The sequence below is a fragment of the Bufo gargarizans genome, chromosome 11 (assembly GCF_014858855.1).
Source record: "Bufo gargarizans isolate SCDJY-AF-19 chromosome 11, ASM1485885v1, whole genome shotgun sequence".
NCBI lineage: Eukaryota > Metazoa > Chordata > Amphibia > Anura > Bufonidae > Bufo > Bufo gargarizans.
The window spans coordinates 54,859,591-54,882,290 of NC_058090.1; positions in this window are offsets into that span (position 1 = coordinate 54,859,591).

A 22,700-nucleotide genomic window follows, 5' to 3' on the forward strand; every position below is an offset into this window, starting at 1 on the left:
AATAAATTAGTATGTCATACAGATATACAACAACAAATATCACCACCAGATAATGAAAGATGTAATTGATAAAGTGATGAAAAACAGCTGGAGTGTTGTTGAACCCAAAGGGCAGGCTTTCAAAATGACCATCAGGGGTATTAAATGCGGTCTTCCACTCATCCCCCCCACTCCCTGATCTTTACCAGATTATATGCCCCTCTAAGATCCAATTTAGAGAACACCTTGGTACCGACAATCTGACTAAACAAATACAGAATCAAAGGAATGAGGTAAGGATTATGGACTGAAATACGGTTGAGCTCACGGAAGTCCAGACATGGTCTAAGGGTACCATCTTTTTAATTTTTTTTTTATTTTTACAAAAGAACAACCCAGCAGCCACTGGGGATTTGGATGGTCTAATAGGACCATTCGCCAAGTTCTCATGATATACTCTCGCATAGCCTTTCTTTCAGGCTCTGAAAGATTATACAACCGAGATTTGGGCAGTTTAGCTCCAGGAATAAGATTGACGGGACAATCATACTCCCGATGCGGGGGTAACTCCTGGTTACCACTTTTAGAAAACATCAGAAAATTCGGAAATGAACGAGGGTACAGTTTTAGTGGCGACCACAGAGAAAGACGCATTAAGACAGTTGTCCATGCAAAAATCACTCCAAATCGAGAATCTGTCTCGCTTATCGGTCGATCATAGGTTTATGTTTGCTTAACCATGGTTAGCCCAAAACCATCGGAGCAGGCAGACCCTCCAACACATAAAACAAGACAGATTCCTGATGGAAATCACCTACTCTTAAATGGATGTCATTTACCACCTGCGACAGGCATTTTTGGGTAAGAGGTGCAGAATCAATTGCAAAGACAGAAATGCTTCTCTTTAGTGCACTAGTAGTCAACCCATCAATATGAACAAACTCTCCATCAGGTTAACCCCAGCCCCACTGTCGATAAATACCTCGATTTCCACAGTTTTGGACTCTAGCACACCTCAGCAGACAGGAGAAATCTGGTACTGCCAGTAAATGACAAAAGTAATTTTTCTTACTCCCCATCCACACCACTAATAGTAATTTGGAGATTAACCCTTTCATGACCAAGGGTCATTGATGCCCCAGTGTCCAGGTCAAAATTTTCAAATCTGACATGCGTCACTTTATGTGGTAATAGCTTTGGAACACTTTTACTTATCCAAGCCATTCTGAGATTGTTTTCTCGTGACACATTGTACTTCATGATAGTCATATATTTGAGTCAATATATTTCACCTTTATTTATGAAAAAATCCCAAATTTACCAAAAATTAGGAAAAATTCACAATTTTCCAAATTTCAATTTCTCTGCGTCTAAAACAGAAAGTGATACCTAATAAAATATTTATTACTTAACATTCCCCATATGTCTACTTTATGTTGGCATCATTTTGGAAATGTCATTTTATTTTTTTAGGGCGTTAGAAGACTTAGAAGTTTAGAAGCAATTCTTACAATTTTTAAGAAAATTTCCAAAACCCACTTTTTAAGGACCAGTTCAGGTCTGAAGTCACTTTGTGGGGCTTACATAGTGGAAACCCCCATAAATGACCCCATTGTAGAAACTACACCCCTCAAGTTACTCAAAACTGATTTTACTAACTTTGTTAACCCTTTAGGCGTTCTACAAGAATTAAGGGAAAATGGAGATGAAATTTCAAAATTTCACTTTTTTGGCAGATTTTCCATTTTATATATTTTTTTTCTTTAACACGTTGAGGGATAACAGCCAAACAAAACTCAATATTTATTACCCTGATTCCGCGGTTTACAGAAACACCCCACATGTGGTCGTAAACTGCTGTACGGGCACACGGCAGGGCGAAGAAGGAAAGGAATGCCATACGGTTTTTGGAAGGCAGATTGTGCTGGATTGGTTTTCTAAACGCCATATGTTTTTTATTTTTCTGCCGATCGTCTTGTGCAGGGGCTCGTTTTTTGCAGAAAGTGTTGAGGTTTTTATTGGTACCATTTTTGGGTACATAGAATTTTTTGATCATTCATTATTACACTTTATAGGGCAAGGTGACCCAAAAATTGGCTGTTTTGGAACAGTTTTCATTTATTTATTTTTACAGAGTTCATCTGAGGAGTTAGGTCATGTGATAGTTTTATAGAGAAGATCGTTACGGACGTGGCAATACCTAATATGTATACTTTTTCTTATTTATTTAAGTTTTACACAATAATAGTATTTCTGAAACCAAAAAAATGATGTTTTAGTGTCTCTATAGTCTGAGAGCCATAGCTTTTTTATTTTTTGGGCGATTGTCTTAAATAGGGTATCATTTTTTGCGGGACGAAGTGACGGTTTGATTGGTACTATTTTGGGGGTCAAAAGCCTTTTTGATCGCTTGCTGTTGCACTTTTTGTGATGTAAGGTGACAAAAATAGCTTTTTTGGCACCGTTTTTTTTATTTTAATGGTGTTTATCGGACGGGGTCCATCACGTGATATATTTATAGAGACGGTCGTTACGGACGCGGTGACACCTAATATGTGTTTTTTATTTTATTTTTTCATTTTTTTATAGGAAAAGGCAGTCTTTTTTTTATTTACATTTTTATTTATTTATTGATTTATTTTTACTTTTATTATTTTCACTTTTTTTTTTTTATCAGTTCCCTCTTGGATCTTGAAGATCCAGTGGGGCTGATAGTTGTACTATACTTTGCAATGCTCTTGCATTGCAAAGTATAATACTTCCAGACTGCCTGTAGGTGGCAGCACTGGACGCCTTTACCATGGCAACCGGACGCTTTTGCAAAGCGTCCGGTTGCCATGGCACTCATCGGGCGCTGCGATCACAGCGCTGCAGCCCCGATGGTGGAGAGAGGGAGCCCCCTCCCTCTGTTAACCCGATGGATGCCGCAACCGCAGCATCTATCGGGTTACAGGAGAGTGTCAGCATAGAGCTGACACTCTGCTGATGGCGGCGGCTCAGGAATGGAGCCGCCGCCATCACACACACAGAATGGGGAATCGGGGGGTAGGGACAATATTGAGGGAGGCTGGGGCAGGAGGGGTGGCCAGAAAATTAATGCAGGGGGCGGGGAGGGGGCGGACCGCATGCCAATCAGGGCAGGAGGAAGGACATGAGCGCCGGCTGGGAACAGATCAGCGAGGCACAGATCGGGGTAGGGGGGGACCACAGAGGGGCACCAAAGGCTTGGAGGATCGGGGGGGGCATGAGGAACACTATCGGCTTTCAGGCTCTGATCTGCAGAGCGCAGATCAGAGCCTGAAACCGGCATTTTTTCACTGCCGCGATCCGATTGGTTAGTCTGCACAGACTAACCAATCGGATCGATTGCCGGCAAGGGGCCACTCCGATTGGTCCCTTGCCGGCATTACTGCACTGTATGCTGTCCGTGACAGCATACAGGGCAGGGGCAGAAGCTTTAATCCAAGCGCTTTGCAGCGCTTGGATTAAAGAGCTGCCAGAACGTATATATACGTGGTAGCTGCACGGGGTATGTGCAGCTATCACGTATATATACAGATTGCGGTCGTGAAAGGGTTAAGCGTCTTTTTTTGGTTACACCTTGACCCTGAATGTTCAGACAAATATTCACGAAATGTCCCTTCTTTCCACAACAAAAAACAGACTTCCTTCATATGACCAGAGGGCTTAACAGCAGTCCCAGGAGTAGCTCCCCCCAACTGCATAGGCTCCTCACAAAGTGTAAGCACAGGTGCCTCTATCACAAGTGTCAAAGGAAGCAGTCGCCTTATTTGACAGTACGTCCTGAGGATGAGGACCCTTAGAACTCCCCTTCAGGCATCTATCCAGACGTACAGCAAGGGACTTTGCTGCTTCCAATGACTCAGGTTTTTCATTAAAGGCAAATGCGTCCTGCAGCCTCTCAGACCCTGACAGCCCATCTCCTAAATTCAGAGCAATAGATCTCCGTGAAGCTCTGCCTGCTGTAAACCACATAACTTGGTCTCAGCCTGAGATCCGATCCAGGTCATCATAAATAAGACCCAAGGCTCTAAAACTTTCATCTACCGACTGGAGGGGAAGGTGATCCGGTCAGCAGAGAAAAAGCCAGAGACTGTGCATTGACCTTAAGCAAAGAAATGATCATACCCACACGTTGACACTCATCCCCAGAAGAGTATGGATGCAGCTTAAAGTACAACTTACACGATTCCCTGAACCGAATGAAATTATCACTACCCCCAGAAAATCTGTCAGGGAGGGAAACCTTCGGTTCAGGGCAGGCCTGGTACCCACCATCGGAACCAGCCGCCTGTGGTCTCTGAATACATAAGACTGTCGCTCGGAGGTCAGCTACCTCTAAAGACAGTCCCTGCAGTTGTTCGACCAGTACAGACATAGGATCCATAGCTGCATTGACCTGAACGAAATGGCGGTTGATAATGTTACGATCAATGTGGGGGGGGGGGGGGGGGGACTCCACACTGAACACAGGAGGGAAGGGGAACAGTAACTGGGCCTGGAAACTAGGGAAGAAACAGGTCACCTCCTAGACAAACCTAATGCGGGCCCTGACCATCTATAAATATGAATAGACCTTGAAGGTAGGAAGTCTCTGTCTCAGGCCCAGATACAACAGGGAATATAACAAATACTAAACTTGACTTCTGTAGAGATGTAAGAACAAGAACACCAGAGAGGATCTCACACCAGCTCAGACAACCCCAAATGAAGCAATCAACCGCATAGTCAGAAGGTTGTGGTGAGACTATAAAGGGTAGAAATGATGACCACTGAGCAACAGCTGAGAAAAGGGAAGTGGTCATTAACCTCATCAACACTGAATCAAGAGAAATCAAGGAGGCTCTTAGATTCCTCCACGCTCAGCCAGCCAATCTCCTTGATTTCCTGACCAGTCACCTGAAGGACAGTGACAGGGGGATTATGTTTTTAATCAAATTTTATATTTTTAGTTATTTTAAAACATATGTATTTGACATTTATTTGTACTGGCCTGCAGTAAAATTGATATTCAATGACTGTCTAAGGCTACTTTCACATTTGTGGCAGAGTGATCCGACTAGCAGTTCTGTCGCTGGAACTGCCTGCCGGATCAGGCAATCTGCATGCAAATGGACAGCATTTGTAGACAGATCTAGATCAGTCTCACAAATGCATTGCAAGAACGGATCCGTCTCTCCATTTGTCACGGACAAACGGATCCTTTTCAATTCCCCCCCCCCCCCACATTTTTACTGGTCTGAAGAATGGAACCGGCATTCTGGTATTTTTAATGCTGGATCATGCGCCAATACATTTCCATTTAAACTAATGCCGGATCCAGCATTCAGGCAACTGATCCGGAATTTTGGACGGAGAGAATACCGCAGCATGCTGCAGTATTTCCTCAGTCGAAAACGCAGTTCAGTGACTGAACTGAAGACATCCTGAACTGATTTTTCTCCATTCAGAATGCATGAGAATGAAACTGATCAGTTCATTTTCGGTATTGAGCCCCTATGACGGAACTTCGTGACGGAAAAGAAAAACGCTAGTGTGAAAGTGCCCTAATATACCTCCAGACACAATCAGTTGTTCTTTTTTGTACATTGAACGAATAATTTTTGGGGCCTGTACTCCACTGGCCTGAAGTAAAATTGTTATCCAATGACCGTCTAATATACCTCCAGCCACAAAATAACTTGATGTTTTCTGTACCGTAAATGCCTAATGTTTGGGGCCTGTACTCCCATGGGGCCAAAAATTACATTTTTATAGGCTTCAGCAGGCAACATTTTTGACAGTTTCCCTTTAACCCCTTCAGGACACAGCCTTATTTCACCTTAAAGGACCAGGCCATTTTTTGCAAATCTGACCAGTGTCACTAAGTGGTGATAACTTTAAAACGCTGTTACTTATACAGGCCATTCTGAGATGTTTTTTTTTTTTTGGTCACATATTGTACTTCATGACACTGGTAAAATGGGAGTAAAAAAAATATTTATAAAAAATAAATAAAAATTGGGAAAAATTAGCAAATTTCAAGGTTTCAATTTCTCTACTTCTATAATACATAGTAATACCTACAAAAATAGTTATTACTTTACTTTCCACATATGTCTACTTTATGTTAGGATAATTTTGGGAATGACTATTTTTGGGGGACGTTACAAGGCTTAGAAGTTTAGAAGTAAATCTTAAAATTTCTCAGAAATAAAAAAAATAAAAAAAAAACTTTTTAAAGGACCAGTTCAGGTCTGAAGTCACTTTGTGAGGCTTACATAATAGAAACCACCCAAAAATGACCCCATTCTAGAAACTACACCCCTCAAAGTATTCAAAATTGATTTTACAAATGTTGTTAACCCTTTAGGTGTTCCACAAAAATTAATGGAAAAGAGAGATACAATTTCAAAATTTCACTTTTTTGGCAGATTTTTATATTTTTTTCCAGTTACAAAGGAAGGGTTAACAGCCAAACAAAACTCAATATTTATGGCCCTGATTCTGTAGTTTACAGAAACACCCCATATGTGGTCGTAAACTGCTGTACGGGCACACGGCAGGGCGCAGAAGGAAAGGAATGCCATACGTTTTTGGAAGGCAGATTTGGCTGGACTAGGTTTTTTGACACCATGTCCCATCTGATGCACCCCTAGAGTAGAAATTCCAAAAAGTGACCCCATTTTAGAAACTACGGGATAGGGTGGAAGTTTTGTTGGTACTAGTTTAGGGTACATATGATTTTTGGTTGCTCTATATTACACTTTTTGTGAGGCAAGGTAACAAGAAATAGCTGTTTTGGCAGTTTTTATTTTTTGTTATTTACAACATTCATCTAACAGGTTAGATCATGTGGTATTTTTATAGAGCAGGTTGTCACGGACGCGGCGATACCTAATATGTATAAAAAATTATTTATGTAAGTTTTACACAATGATTTCATTTTTGAAACAAAAAAAATAAAAATCATGTTTTAGTGTCTCCATAGTCTGATAGCCATAGTTTTTTCAGTTTTTGGGCGATTATCGTTAGTAGGGTCTCATTTTTGTGGAATGAGATGACGGTTTGATTGGCACTATTTTAAAGGTGCAAATGACTTTTTGATCGCTTGCTATTACACTTTTTGTGATATAAGGCGACAAAAAAATGGGTTATTTAGCACAGTTTTTATTTTTTATGGTGTTCATCTGAGGGGTTAGGTCATGTGATATTTTTATAGAGCCGGTTGATACGGACACGGCGATACCTAATATGTATACTTTTTTATTTATGTAAGTTTTACACAATAACAGCTTTAAAAAAAAAATTAAAAAAAAAAAGTATTTTAGTGTCTCCATATTCTGAGCCATATATATATTTTTTTGGGCGATTATCTGGGGTAGGGGCTCATTTTTTGTGGGATGAGGTGACGGTTAGATTGGTACTATTTTGGTGGGCAAACGCCTTTTTGATCGCTTGCTGTTGTACTTTTTGTGATGCAAGGTGACAAATTATTTAGCACAGTTTTTATTTTTTAGGGTGTTCATCTGAGGGGTTAGGTCATGTAATACGTTTATAAAGCCGGTCGATACGCATGCTGCGATACCTAATATGTCTATCCCCCCCCCCCTCCCTATTTACCAATTTTTTTTTTTTACTTTATTTGGGGAAAATTACGTTTGTTTATTTTTACTTATAAAAATTTGTCCCACTTTGGGACTTCAACTTTTGGGGGTCTAATCCTTTACAATGCATTCTAATACTTCTGTATTGTAATGCATTGCCTGTATGAACAATACAGTAATACTGGATCTCACAGGCCGGAAGCTGTATGAGTAATACTGTGTGTATTACTCATACAGCTTCCGGCCTGTGAGATCCAGGGGGCTGGATCTCACAGGCACATCACGGCAGTGGCGATGCCTCAGGGGACCCGATGGCACCGCCGCCGCCGCCTGCACAATAAATAGCCGCAAACCGCAGGTCTGAATTGAGGTCACGGGACCCCCCCCGCGCATTTAGCCGAGGTGTCTGCTCAATGATTTCCGATCGGAAATTCTCAGGACGTACCGGTACGCCTGTGTCCTGAAGAGGTTAAGACGCATAAAAATGGCCCCTAATTAAAATACATATACTTTTTGTGGGAATGTTTGCCATTGATCGCCCTCTGGTAGGTCACTGTCCATGTTGCACATCTTGTAAGTATTTGGTGGCTGCAATAATGAGCTGAAGGTTTTTTCAGGTTCGCTGCCATTAAAGTGAATGGGGCGCGCTGCAAACTTGCAGTTCGCAAACATTTGATCGCATTCGTGAATCGTCCCGGCCGATGTTCGTCCATCACTATTTCTGTGCCCCCATATTTTGAGACCCGTGAACTTATTTTTCTGTCGGTGTATGATGGCTTGCCTTTTTTTGTGGGACAAGCTGTAGTTTTTAGTGGTACCACTTTAGGGTACATGATACTTTTTAATCAATTTTTGGGAGACGGGATGAACAAAAAAGTTTTTCTGGATATTTTCTACAGCGTTTATGGTGCAGTTGACACATACACTACTTCCCTGTCCCCCACATCAGGCCTTTTCCCTTCTAGAGATCAGCTCAGTTTTAATTGTATACCATATATACAGCACTATATATACACCCAGCATTCAATTCACCCTTCCACTCTCCATCCCCTAGGTCTATGTCCCACTATTCCAGGGTAAATAACATTCCATTATAGCCTTTTATGGCTTAAACTCTGGTTATTCCTTTTTACCTCAATAAAAAATTGCTCTTATCATACTCTCAACAGCCTATAACGCCGTTGTTCTGTTCCAATATCTTGCACAGTATCCAGTATCTTGCACAGGAGAAAAAAAAAAAAATTGGCGAAGAAATAACAACAACCTGACATATGACAAAATCCTACCTACCCTAGAAGAACACCTCAGTAAAATCGACTTCAAACTGCCCTGTGAGAAACTCACATTACAATTTGACGACATCGTCAAAAAAACGGCGGACCAACTTGCCCCCTTGAGACTGGTAAAGAAATCCGGGAAAAAAGCACCGTGGTATACGAGAGAACTAAAAATAGTGAAAATAGAATGCAACAGACTAGAGAGGGCATGGAGGAAAAATCCGATAGAAGAATTACAGCTAAAATATAAGACCCAACTGACGATTTACCACAAAGCAATCTTTAAGGCCAAACAAGATCATTTTGCTAGCGAGATCGAAAACGCTGCTCAAAAGCCTAAAAAGATCTTTCAGATCATTTTCGATCTGGCTAACCCCGATGGCCTCAAAACCACCATCCCCGAATCCCAAGACCTCTGCAACGACATCTCGAAATTTTTAAAACAAAAAGTCGACGATATCCAAAACGACATCCTGCTAGCTCAACAGGCAACTGTCCCCCCCATAGAGAACAACGTGACAAACCCTACTCACACCTTCACCCTATGCCCATTAAAACTTGAAGACCTAACAAAAAGCATGAAAAACATGTCTAAAGCAACTTATCCCCTCTCCAATATCCAAACTAAATCTCTTATTGAATGCACGACCACCATTGCCCCGTTAATTCTAACAATTATAAATTACTCCTTTCTCAGTGGCAACGTCCCTGAGACTCAAGTTAGGAATCATAACTCCCCTCCTCAAGAAACCAGGAGCAGACATAAATATAATGGCCAACTTCAGACCGATTACCAACATCCACCTAATAGCTAAAATCATGGAGACAGCAGTGGCAAGCCAACTCCAGCTGCACGTAGAAAAGCATCGACTTCTAGATGAACACCAGTCGGGCTTTAGGCCAACACACAGCACGGAATCAGCCCTGGTCAGCCTATGGGATGAAGCCCTAGGGGTCACAGACGAGGGAGGGGGGACCTGGTTGGTCCTCATAGACATGTCTGCAGCTTTTGACACTATCAGTCATTCTATCCTCCTAAATAGATTAAAAGCTGACATCGGAGTAGATAGCCACGGACTTGCCTGGTTTGACTCCTTTCTGAAAAACAGAACTCAGAGTCAAACTGGGCTCATTCTTTTCCCCAGTCGAGAAGGTGGAGTGGGGAGTCCCTCAGGGATCTCCCCTCTCGCCATTACTCTTTAACATATATGTCCGACCTCTGCTCGCTATTCTGAAGGAGTATAACATCAGCTATGAGTCTTATGCGGACGATACACAGATCCTTTTGAGAGAATCGAAATCCGCTGATGACTACCAGCTCACGCAAGAAGGACTAAATAAGGCCAGGAACTGGCTAGCACATAACCACCTCAAACTCAACCCGACCAAGACTGAGCTTATTGCACTACATAAAACACCTGAGGCTGCTGCCCCGTCTATCTTCGGGGAAAACGTTGCCATCGCCACACAAGGAAAGAGTCTGGGGATAATCTTGGATCAAGAAATGAGCCTCCGTCCCCAGATTAAAGTAGTAATACGGAAAGCAAACTTCGCCCTATTCCTTCTAAAAAAAAAGCCCTACTGTTTCTCCCCAACACATGCAGACAGGTCGTGGTGGGAGCTCTAGTCAACTCCCACCTGGACTATGGTAATGCAATGTATGCGGGGCTGCCAGAGAAAGATCTGGGAGCTCTGCAACACTGTCAAAACAGAGCCATCCGGCTCATCAAGAAACTAGACTGGACAGATTCTGTCACAAAAGCACGCAGGGAACTCCACTGGCTCCCAGTGAAAGAGAGAGTGCAGTTTAAGCTGTGCTGCTTAACACACAAAGCTCTCTACAAAACAGGTCCCATCTACCTGCAAAAAAAGATAACACGTCACCATCCTCCTAGAGAACTGAGATCCACCTCAGCCTCCCTTCTGTCGGTGCCAAGAACCCACCTCAAGACAAGGGGGGACAGACGTTTCTCAGCATTGGCCCCCAAGATCTGGAACTCCCTCCCAGAACATATTAGAACAACATCAAATTACCTGGAATTTAGGAAGTTGGTTAAGACCTGGCTTTTTGTGTAGGATGACGTAGGGGCCCACCAATATAGCCGTCGACAAGCGCTTCGATCGGATTGAGTTCCTCTAGAGCGCTATACAAGGACTTAGTAACATAACATAGGTATGCTCCTCTCTCCACCCCCCCCCCACCCTATTTTCAGGTTGCTAGTTAGTTTAGCCTAGCCACTCCTTGTTTCCCCAGTGATGCCTTGCTCATTGTGTGCTCAGCTTTCTGAGTAGCAGCATCAATCTTCTGAGTTAGGAGTTATTGTTGGCATACTTCTTTTACCATCTGGATTACCCTGCAAAATTTTGTAATACAATCTCCGGATTAAAAGGCTACTTTATTAACGCCTGGGTGTCTGATGCGCAAGCTGTAAGTGGAGAAAGTCAAATTCAACAAGTCACTTCCGTGCACATAGAGGTTGCTCTACACAGGTGCGTGATTGTATATAGCTGACTTTCGAAACGCCACAGCCGTCTTGCTCACCCTACCCACCATTCTCTCTCCCCTCAGCGCATCTGCTCATTCAATCCTAACACGCAGCACTTCTATGTCAGATCCAGCGCACGCAAAGTAACACATTCAAAACCTCCCCCGCAGCTAGCCGCCCGTCCAGGCTGTCAGTCTCAGCTCCTTCTGTTTTTTAGGCGCACTCTCCTCGCAAACGCCGAGGAATCGCAACATCTGCATGAGGAGGCACGGATAGTTATTTTTTTGGCTTTTTCACTATGGATCCTTCTTACTTGAACTCATTTATCAGTATATTACACTACAGGCAGTTCCAGTTTCACTGCCACTGTTATCACCACTATAGTCACCCCTTCCTCTCACATACATTTTCTCCACTTCATCCACAGTTCCCTGCCTTTTCCTTTCCCAACTCTTACTGCATTAAAATTATTTACAAATATAATCCAGAGTGACCTGTCCATTCTCATTGTATGAATTTATAAATATAAACTACAAATATAACTCCATCCTAATGCGCGCACAGAGGTTTTGCCACTTATGTATCTATTTACCCATGTATTCATGTTCCTTCTGTTATGAAGCCGTCTGCTTTGAATTTATATTGATACATCATTTCTATTGTCATTATACGCCCCCATTTTTCATAATGTAACTATCATGATTATTACGTATATTATGAACTGAACGGAGATGAGAAGTATAAATTATACATACATATTTCAATGTAAAATAAAAGTGAAAAGTACTATGAATTATACACTTTTTATATATAATCTTAATCATAGGACCCCCTACATCACCTTGGCTTTTTAATATATATATATATATATATATATTTATTACACACACACACATACACTTTCATATCATCAATTTTTTTTTTTATATATCCTCATTTTTAATTTAGTGAATTCTGACAATTGTGTTTTAGACTTGAGAAAGGAGCGCATCAGCTCCGAAACGCATTGTCACTTGTGTTTCAAAAAAAAAAAAAAAAAGATCATCTATCCACTGAGGTAGTGTCTTTGCGCCAAAAGGTATCGTACCCCCCCATTGTCTACTATATCACTCTGGAGAACTGGCCACTCCATCAACGAGGACTGAGAGATACCGGCAGCACCGACCACCCTCTTTTCCGAGTGTTGTGCCTGCGTACGCACAACACCAAAAAGGTGAGAATAACCACTGGCACGTTCTACTTTTACAATTCTTTGAAATACATACCACCCTATGAGTGCCTTTCCATCTTTTGCCACATGTACTACTCACAAAAAGTTAGGGATATTTGGCCTGTGGGTAAAATTTCAGGATGAACTTAAAATGCACTCTAACCTTTACAGGTGAACTTCATGTGACCTTCTCTAAACTTTTGAATGCACATGTCCAACTGTTCAGTACTTTTTGCACAACTTGCTGTTTTCTAACAAGTAGCTTAACGGTAAAATTAACAACAAGTGTTTGATCCACGTAACGCCAAATAAATTTCCTGGATCAATTAGAATTGGTATTTAACCATTTCATGACCTGCCAATTTTTAGTTTTTTACTCCCAGCGGGCCATAACTTTTTAATTTTTCTGTTCACATGCGCTGTATGAGCGCTTGTTTTTTGCAGGACAAGATGCCCTTTCTAATGGCACTATTGACAGTTGCATACAATGTGGTGGGAAGCGGGAAAAAAAAAAATGGGGTAAAATTGGGACAAACACACAAATCCAGAAGTTTTTTTGTGTGTTTTTACGGCATTCCCTATAACAGTGGTCGGCAAACCGCGTCTCGCGAGCCACAAGCGGCTCTTTAGCCCCTTGAATGCTGCTCTTACAGGTGACCTGTGTGGCGGCGCTGCTAAGTTTTTTAACTCCGCTACTGTCGCTACGCTAAGCGCATGGAGTTCTGGGCGGCGCTCGGTCCGACTAATATGGAAAGGAGGGGGCCCCCCGCCGGCAGCCGCTTTGAGCCCCGCTCTGCCCAACTCTTTAAGAGACTCAACGAGCAGTGACTGTTTTCTTAGCAGTTCTACTCTGATTGGGTGAGAGTGGCATATATATTTTCACTCCTCTCTGGAAATGCATTGGCCTGGGTTCTCTTATGGGAACAGGACCACCCTATAATCCTTTCGAATCTGAACTTTTGGAAATTTTATCCAGTTCCTGAATTTCAGAATTTGACCATCCCTATCGAGGAGTCTTCTAGGGTAGGGGCTAAATCTTTGAAGGGTATTTGAAGTTCTGTATCAGAAAACAAAATGTTCTGATCTCTATAAAAATATTGAACATTTGTATCTGCACCAAATTCTGCAGTTTTTAGATTTACAAAAGAAACTAAATAGCATTCAAGGTTGGACAACTAACTTTTTCCTTTCCTATTCTTCAACTTGTTTCTTCTTCCTTCTTCCAAATTCATTTCTTTATTAGGGTAAACCTTCAGTAAGGCTGTTCTCCATCATCTATCAGCCTTCCCAGTAATCTAGTAACTATAATTTCAAGTATGTATCATGTATTCTTATATTTAGTCTTTTCAGAGTTCAGCGTTTTTGAGGCTCCTCGATAGGGATGGTCAAATTCTGAAAATCAGGAACTGGATAAAATTTCCAAAAGTTCAGGTTGGAAAGAATTGACCATTTTGTGGTTAGTTTCTGGAGGAGAAAGCTGGGTCCTGCACCACTTGTGAAGGTAATTATCTTTAGCTATTGACAAACCTATAGGTTTCAGTTTTCAAATTTAAATATGGATACTGAAAGATCCCCAGTGCCCATGCCATTGTGATCTGCTGCCTCATATGTTCTTGTAGTAGATTATACATGTATCATTTTAAATTTGTTGGCATAAAAAAAAAAAAAAAGAAAAAAAAACGTTCAGTATTTTATTATTTCTACAGAGAATTCATACGTTTGTTTCTATCACGTAGATCTTTCCATAGTGTGGGCGGACAAAAGAACTTTACAGAAGGCAAACCCCTCCTCCTATACCAGTTTTTACAATCTTGTTTGCAGGCAGTGACCCTGTAAATTAAGGGATTAACCCACAAATTGGAAAAAAAAACTAGAGTAATGAACACCATTATTTTAATCAATGCAAAAACTGTAATTTTCACCCTTTTTACTCACCCTTCTGCAGCTCGTGTCTTCACCCTGGACGGGCAGCAGCATGCCACAGACAATCAAGCACCTGCATCTCCCAGGAGTAGCTGAGCAGATTTGATATATATAGTTTTTTGGGGAAAAGATTCAGCAAAACTTTAAATTTATACAATTCCAAAAAGAGAAAAACATGGATCAAACATCCACAAGCTGTGCATTAATCTGTTGCTTCTCAATACAATTTACACTGCTTTTAAGCATAATTACTAGTATGTAACTCCATAGTCCACTTAATGTACAAGAGGCCATTTGTATACATTTTAAACAAAGTGCATAAGCCCACTCATCTTTCGAGGGGGACCGACTAATTTGGCTCAGCAATGTTTTTTCTCTTCTTGGAATTTTATTAATGCCTTGCCTAACTTTCATGGTATCAGCACTACTCCCATTCGGTTCAGGTGTTTTTAATTAGCAAAAGACAGCATATAGGTGTCACCGCCAGACATCTGAAAAGCTCTGACAGACGTTCTTCAGAACCTCCTGCTTGAGGTTCTTTTGTTTTGTCATCTTGTTTCCCTCTCTCAGCTGTCATTTAGTTGCACTGATTGCATCCCTTTAAATCCCCTCCCATACTGCATCATTTTGCAGTTTATACAACTTCCTGGAGTGTGTACATGCTGGATGCTATAACTGATGCTTCTACAGATAAGTCTGTTCATTTATTTGTGTTTTTCTGTTTGCTTGATCCTAGGTGACCCTGACTCCCTCCGTATTAAGTGTAGGCAGCCAGTGGTCGTGTCCCCTCACTATTATTGGGTGTTCAGGTGTCATACAGTCGAGGCACGAGGACATGCAATTTTCCATCATAGAGATCTTTGCATGGGCTGAGAAGACAGGGAGAGTTTCAGGGCTTAAACACTCTTTTGTTCCTTAGTTTTGGATAAAGCCAGTCGGATCCTTATTTGTAACTTCTTGTTTTCCGTTACACCATCCGTGACATTATAAACCGCCAAAACATGGATCCGGTTTCACTTTTGACTGAACACATGCCGGGTCTTTCATTGGAGGTAGCAGATCTCCATAAAACTGTATCTCAGTTTCAGGTGACCGGTTCAGCTTGCGTTCATGAAATTTGTTCTGAGCCCAAGATCTCGCTCCCGGATAAGTTCTCCTTAGAGGGTGGGGATCATCATCTCGCTGCTCAGGGATAACGCTCAGTCTTGGGCCTTTTCGCTGCCGGTGGGGGCACGGCCCCTCCGTTCAGTGAATTATTTTTTTTTTGCCCTGGGTCAGATATATGATGATCCAGATCGTATTGCTCTGGCTGAGTCTAGAATACGTCTTTTATGCCAGGGTAAACAGTCCGCAGAGATATACTGTTCAGAATTTCGGAGATGGGCAGCTGATACTGGTTGGAATGATGTTGCACTCAAAGTCAATTTTGCCATGGACTTTCAGAGGGATTGAAAGATGCATTTGCCTTTCATGAGAGACCTACCTCCTTGGACTCTGTCATGTCTCAGGCCGTTCATATTGACAGGCGTCTTAGAGAGAGAGGAGAGATCAATCCTTCCTGTCATACTCAGTCTAAGGACAGTGCGGCGGTCTTATTCAGTGCGCAGGGGTCTCAGTCTCTCTCAATCCCCTCTGAGCAGGAGCTCATGCAGCTGGGTTTGCTTGCCTCTGACAATAGAAGATTCAGCTCTCAGGGGAGGGTTTGTTTCTGTTGTGGAGGTATAAATCATTTGGCAAATGTTTGTCCCTCTAGGAGATTCTGGCAGTTTTTTTAGAGTAATAAAAGAAACCAAAATCTTCTAAAAACGTTCCATCTGTTACTATTGGCGAGGTTGATGCGGAAATTGAAGGTTTTTAGTTTGCTTGTAGTGCCCGTTTTGTCCTACCTGCCAGGGTGGCGCTAGAGAGCAAGAACATTTTTTGTGAGATTTTTGTAGATAGTGGAGCAGCTGATAATCTCATTGATAATCAATTTGCTATAACACATGGTTTCCAGGTATGAACTTTGGGAAAGGATATACCTGTTTTTGCTATTTATTCCGCTCCACTTTCTCAGAAAACGTTAAAGGGCATAGTTCACAATATCCATTTGATTGTGAGTGATACTCATGTTGAGGAAGTGTCACGTTTCGTCCTAAGCGGGTTGCCTACTCCTCTAGTGTTGGGGCTACCCTGGCTCACTAAACATAACCCCACCATTGATTGGCAAGCGAGGCAAATAAATGGTTGGAGTGACTTTTGCAGAGAGAATTGCCTCACGACATCGGTTTCAGAGGTTTCTACTAAGACTGTACCATCTTTTCTCTCTGAATTTTCGGAGGCGTTTTCTGAGAGTGGTGTTCAGGAGTTGCCCCCTCACAGGGAGTACGATTGCCCTATTAATCTCATCCCAGGCGCCAAGCTGCCTAAATCTCGTTTATACAATCTCTCCCAACCTAAAAGGGTCGCTATGCGTGTTTATATCTCTGAGAGCCTGAGAAAGGGACACATACGATCCTCGAAGTCACCGGTTGCCGCTGGTTTTTTCTTTGTTAAGAAAAAAGATGGTTCTTTAAGACCATGTCTGGATTTCAGGGAGCTGAACAGTATCACAATTCGTGACCCTTATCTGCTTCCTCTGATCCCGGACCTGTTTAACCAGATTGTTGGGGCTAAAGTTTTTTCCAAGTTGGATCTAAGAGGGGCATACAACCTGGTATGGAAGACTGCCTTTAATACCCCCGAGGGGCATTTTGAGAATTTGGTTATGCCTTTTGCTTTGATGAATGCTCCAGCCGTCTTTCAGCATTTTGTGAACAGCATTTTTTTTTATCATTTAATGGGGAAATTTGTACTAGTGTATCTAGATGACATTTAGATTTTTTCTCCCGATTTCAAAAACTCATAAGGACCACCTACGTCCGGTCTTGCTCATCCTGCGGGAGAATAAATTGTACGCTAAACTGGAAAAAAATGTGTGTTTGCGATTCCAGAAATTCAATTTCTGGGGTTTCTTCTCTCCGCTTCTGGTTTTCGCATGGACCCCGAGAAGGTCCGCGCTGTGCTTGAGTGGGAGCTTCCTGAGAATCAGAAGGCGCTGATGCGTTTTTGGGGTTTTGCCAATTTTTAGAGGAAGTTTTTTTTGAATTATTCCTCTGTTGTTAAACCACTCACTGATATGACTAGAAAGGGGGAAGATTTTTCCTCCTGGTCGGTAGAGGCGCGTAAGGCCTTTTCTAGTATCAAGGAAGGTTTTGCTTCCACTCCCATCTTGGTACAACCTGATATCTCTCTGCCCTTCATAGTTGAGGTGGACGCTTCTGAGGTGGGTGTGGGTGCGGTCTTGTCTCAGGGTCCCTCTCCTGCCAAATGGCGACCGTGTGCCTTTTTCTCAAAGAAACTCTCCTCCGCAAAGAGAAATTACGATGTGGGAGATAGGGAGTTGTTGGCCATCAAGTTAGCTTTTGAGGAATGGCGCCATTGGCTAGAGGGAGCCAGACACCCTATTACCGTGTTTACCGACCATAAGAATCTGGCCTACTTGGAGTCAGCCAAGCATCTGAACCCGAGACAGGCCAGATGGTCTTTGTTCTTTTCAAGGTTTAATTTTGTTGTCACGTTCCGCCCTGGAGTTAAGAATGTGAAGGTGGATGCCCTGTCACGTTGTTTTCCGGGAGGTGGGAATTTTAAAGACCCGGGTCCAATTTTGGCTGAAGGTGTGGTGGTCTCTGCTCTTTATCCTGAATTGGAGGCAGAGGTTCAGGCAGCGGCTCCTGATCTTTTCCCTCCTGGGAGGTTGTTTATGCCTCTCGCTTTAAGACACAAGGTTTTTAAGGAGCACCACGATACTGTCCTTGCTAGGCACCCGGGGGGGGGGGGGGGGGATCTCATCGCTCGGAGATTCTGGTGGCCCGCGCTTCGTAAGTCGGTTGAGGGTTTTGTGGCAGCCTGCGAGACCTGCGCTCGTGCCAGAGTCCCTCATTCACGGCCCTCTTCTTCCGTTACCAATTCCTTCCCGTCCTTGGACATATCTGTCCATGGACTTCATTACGGACCTGCCTCGTTCCTCGGGGAAGACTGATTCTGTAGGGGTGGACCGTTTTAGCAAAATGGCGCATTTCATTCCTTTTCCTGGGTTGCTCAATGCTAAGACGCTGGCACAAGCATTTATTGATCACATTGTCAAATTGCATGGTATTTCTTCAGACATAGTCTCCGATAGGGGCACGCAGTTTGTTTCCAGATTCTGGAAGGCTTTCTGTTCTTGCTTGGGGGTTCGGTTGCCATTCTCTTCTGCTTTCCACCTGCAGTCGAATGGCCAGACAGAGCGCGTCAATAAGAATCTGGAGACATATCTGCGCTGTTTTGTGGCAGAGAATCAGGAGGATTGGTGTTCTTTTTTTGTCCCTTGCTGAGTTTGCTTTAAATAACCGTCGTCAGGAGACCTCCGATAAGTCACCATTTATTGGTGCAAATGGGTTTCATCCGCAGTTTGGGACATTCTTTGGAGAGGGGTCTTCTGGTTTACCCGATGAGGAGAGATTCTCCTCGTCTTTGTCATCTATTTAGCAAAAGATTCAGGATAATCTAAAGAGCATGAGTGAGAGATAAAAGCGTGTGGCGGATAAGAGACGTGTGCCTGGTCCGGACCTGAATGTTGGTGATCTGGTGTGGTTGTCTACTAAGTATATCAAATTGAAGGTTCCCTTCTGGAAGTTGGGTCCTAAGTTTATTGGGCCTTACAAAATCTTGTCCATCATCAATCCTGTTGCCTGCAGTCTTGATCTTTCTCAGACTTGGAAGATCCATAATGTTTTTCATAAGTCCCTATTAAAACCTTATGTCCAACCCATTGTACCCCCGTCTTTGCCTCCTCCTCAGATTGTGGTTGATGGTAATCTTGAATTTCAGGTCTCTAGGATTGTGGATTCTCGTGTTGTTCGCGGTTCTCTCGAGTAACTCGTTCATTGGGAGGGTTATGGTCCTGAGGAGAGGATGTGGGTCCCAGTGACGGACATTAAGGCCACTCGTCTCATCAGGGCATTTCATAGGTCCCATCCTGAGAAGGTGGGCTCTGAGTGTCCGGAGTCCACTCGTAGAAGGAGGGGTACTGTCACCGCCAGACATCTGAGAAGCTCTGACAGACGTTCTTCAGAACCTCCTGCTTGAGGTTCTTTTGTTTTGTCATCTCGTTTCCCTCTCTCAGCTGTCATCTAGTTGCACTGATTGCATCCCTTTAAATCCCCTCCCATACTGCATCACTTTGCGGTTTACACAACTTCCTGGAGTGTGTACATGCTGGATGCTACAACTGATGCTTCTACAGATAAGTCTGTTCATTTATTTGTGTTTTTCCTGTTTGCATGATCCTAGGTGACCCTGACTCCCTCCGTATTAAGTGTAGGGAGCTGGGGGTCGGGTCCCCTCACTATTATAGGGTGTTCAGGTGTCACACAGTCAAGGCACGAGGGCATGCAATTTTCTATCAGAAATCTTTGCATGGGCTGAGAAGACAGGGAGAGTTTCAGGGCTTAAATAGGGGTCACCCTTTTGTTCCTTAGTTTCGGATAAAGCAGTCGGATCCTTATTTGTAACTTCTTGTTTTCTGTTACACCATCCGTGACAATAGGTTGATGGTTATTTGGTCTCAGTTTAGGACTCTCCTGTCCATGTAGTCTTGGAGCTTAGACACCTGTTCACATGGTGCAGTACTGTGTGGTTGCTGCTGTGGCCAGGAGTGGTGCAGTTGGGCTGCTAGGTCTCGCTGCATGTGGGCACTGTGTTTTGGCGGCAGTGGTTGCCACATGGTGCTGCGCCAAATTAGAGTAGGTCCCACTGAAAAGAGGCAACCTTGACGTGGTGAGTGGGCTTATGCACTTTGAATATAGTAGTGCTATATAAGTACGTAAAAGAAATACATTTTGATTGATAGCATTCCCTGTATCAGGCCTCATGCACACAACCATATGCTTTTTGCAGTCGGCAAACAGTGGATCCCAGCCATTTGCTTAAGTGACACAACCCCTTTAAAAAGAGGGCCTTGCACCGTTACCGACATGTCTGTTTTATTAGCTACATGCATTGCCCATGTAATAATTCTGGAGCATCTATTCTCATGTCTGTATGTTGTGCCATTCCTTTATTATTTGCACTATAAGTTATGATTTAATTGCCATTGCCTTTAGTAAGGGTACAGAGGGGAGGTAACCAGTTGGGGGGTGTACCCACACAGATTCACTATCCAATCAGTGCTGCCATTTTCAGACTCCGCAGGTACACGCCCCTAACTGGTTACCTCCCCTCTGTACCCTTACTGAAGGCAATAGCAATTATTCATAACTTCTAGTAGAAATAACAGAGGAAAGGGACAACATACAGACATAAGAATAGAAGCTCCAGAATTGTTATTACATTTGGAATGCATCAAGCTATTAAAAACAGACATGTCAGGAGCAGTGAAGATGTTTTATGGAGAAAACTTAGAGGACCTATTTCAATCTGCTCATCTCCTGCTCTATAACAAGCTGCCTGCAGATTGCACTGCACTTTTTGGCGACATGTTTTTAGGAAGTCCCAGTTCTCAGTCTACACCATCTTGCCCCTTTTATGTGTAGTTGCTGAAAGGTTTATTGGCCGTTTATGAAATTGGACCTTGTGTGCGCGAGTTTGGGGAAAGTATGGTTAGTCTCTACAAAGCCAACATTAAATAAACCAACCTAAAATTATGTGCGACTTTGCCATATTTTTGTTTGCTGGAGTCCTGATGGCTGAGAGGTAATAAAGTAAGATGGTGTTGAAAGCAGGTATACGATTGGTGCCAAATGCTGTAGTGGCTTTTCCTGGGACAGCCTTACTGCCCTCTATTGTAATACAGGAACTCGTCAACGCTGGCCATGGCTCCTTCATGCGTCGTCAATTTAGTCAAAGCTGAATATAGCACTACAAACAGGAAACCATCCAGACTCTCGAGGGACGATTATTCTTAACGTTGGATTATGACAGCCTGACCTGGTGGGCAATTATTGGGAAGGAAGCGTTCCTTCCCAATATTTGGCTGTTTTCAGTGGAAGTGATCACTGCTGCTTTAATCTGAACTAGTGATGGCTACTTCTATTGCTTGTCTTCATACAGATTCAATGTTTCTGGGCAGCAGATCGCTGTTCATATACTGTGATTTACTGCAGGTTTTAGCCATTGGTCCTGTTGCAACGACTGGGTGAGTGAAGTGTAGCTTGCTATGGCTACTGCATAAGTGGGGGGCTGCAAGGGGGAACGAGACGCAATTTAAGTACTGCAGAATGCAGACACTGCTGATATTTCCAAGGGGAATTCTAGTCAGACTACTGGGGCTGCAAAGCCAATATCAAATATTCTCAACTTCAGTTTGGACCTAACCCAAAACCATTGTTGCTGGCTGCAAACCTTTGGCCATATGTTATTTAGAGCTAGAAGAATCACATGCATGGTCTACCAGATGTCATTCCAACATGTGATTTACTGCAAGTAGAAATGAATAAGAGGTCCTCTGCAGAAAATTTATTTTGTCATCAGTCTCAGTTACAGCTGACAATGTGACATCTTAACACAATCAGTACCAGTTTAAAACGGTCTACAAAAAGGTTAGTCTTGCCTGGTACAAAGCATGTTAAAGTTCCTGCTTAGTAAAAAGTCAAACATCCTGAGAAATAAGCTTGTGCTAGACCATGGAAAAATAAAATATCTAAAATCACGCAAGACAAACACATTAAAATATATTACAGGATATGCTACAAGAGCTATGGCAGAGTTCAGCCTTGAACCCATGTAAATGGAAGTAGCTGCCTCATCATGTAAGACTGATCTATAATTCCTAGGTGTTATGGTCTGTATTCTCTAAAACATGCAACAAAATCTAGGTGGTAAAATCTTATGCAAAATTCCATGACCATCATGAAAGTATCAATAGTTACATAAATCAAAATTAGGTAATTTTAGCAATGCTATGAGTTAAGTATTTAAGATGGTCTTGGGCAACTAGCAATGCAAGATCATAGAAGGGTTGTCCACCTTAGGAGTCCTTTCGTGCTCGCCGTGTCCCACCTCTGCCGGTAAACTTCCTGTTTAATCAAGATCACATGGGCACTGCAGTCAATGACTGGTTGTGGCAGTGACGTGTCCCCCATATGTCACATCAATGGGACAGAAGGAGACAGAAGCCAGCAGCAGAAATCACGCAAACCTGTTTCCCTCCGGTAATTTA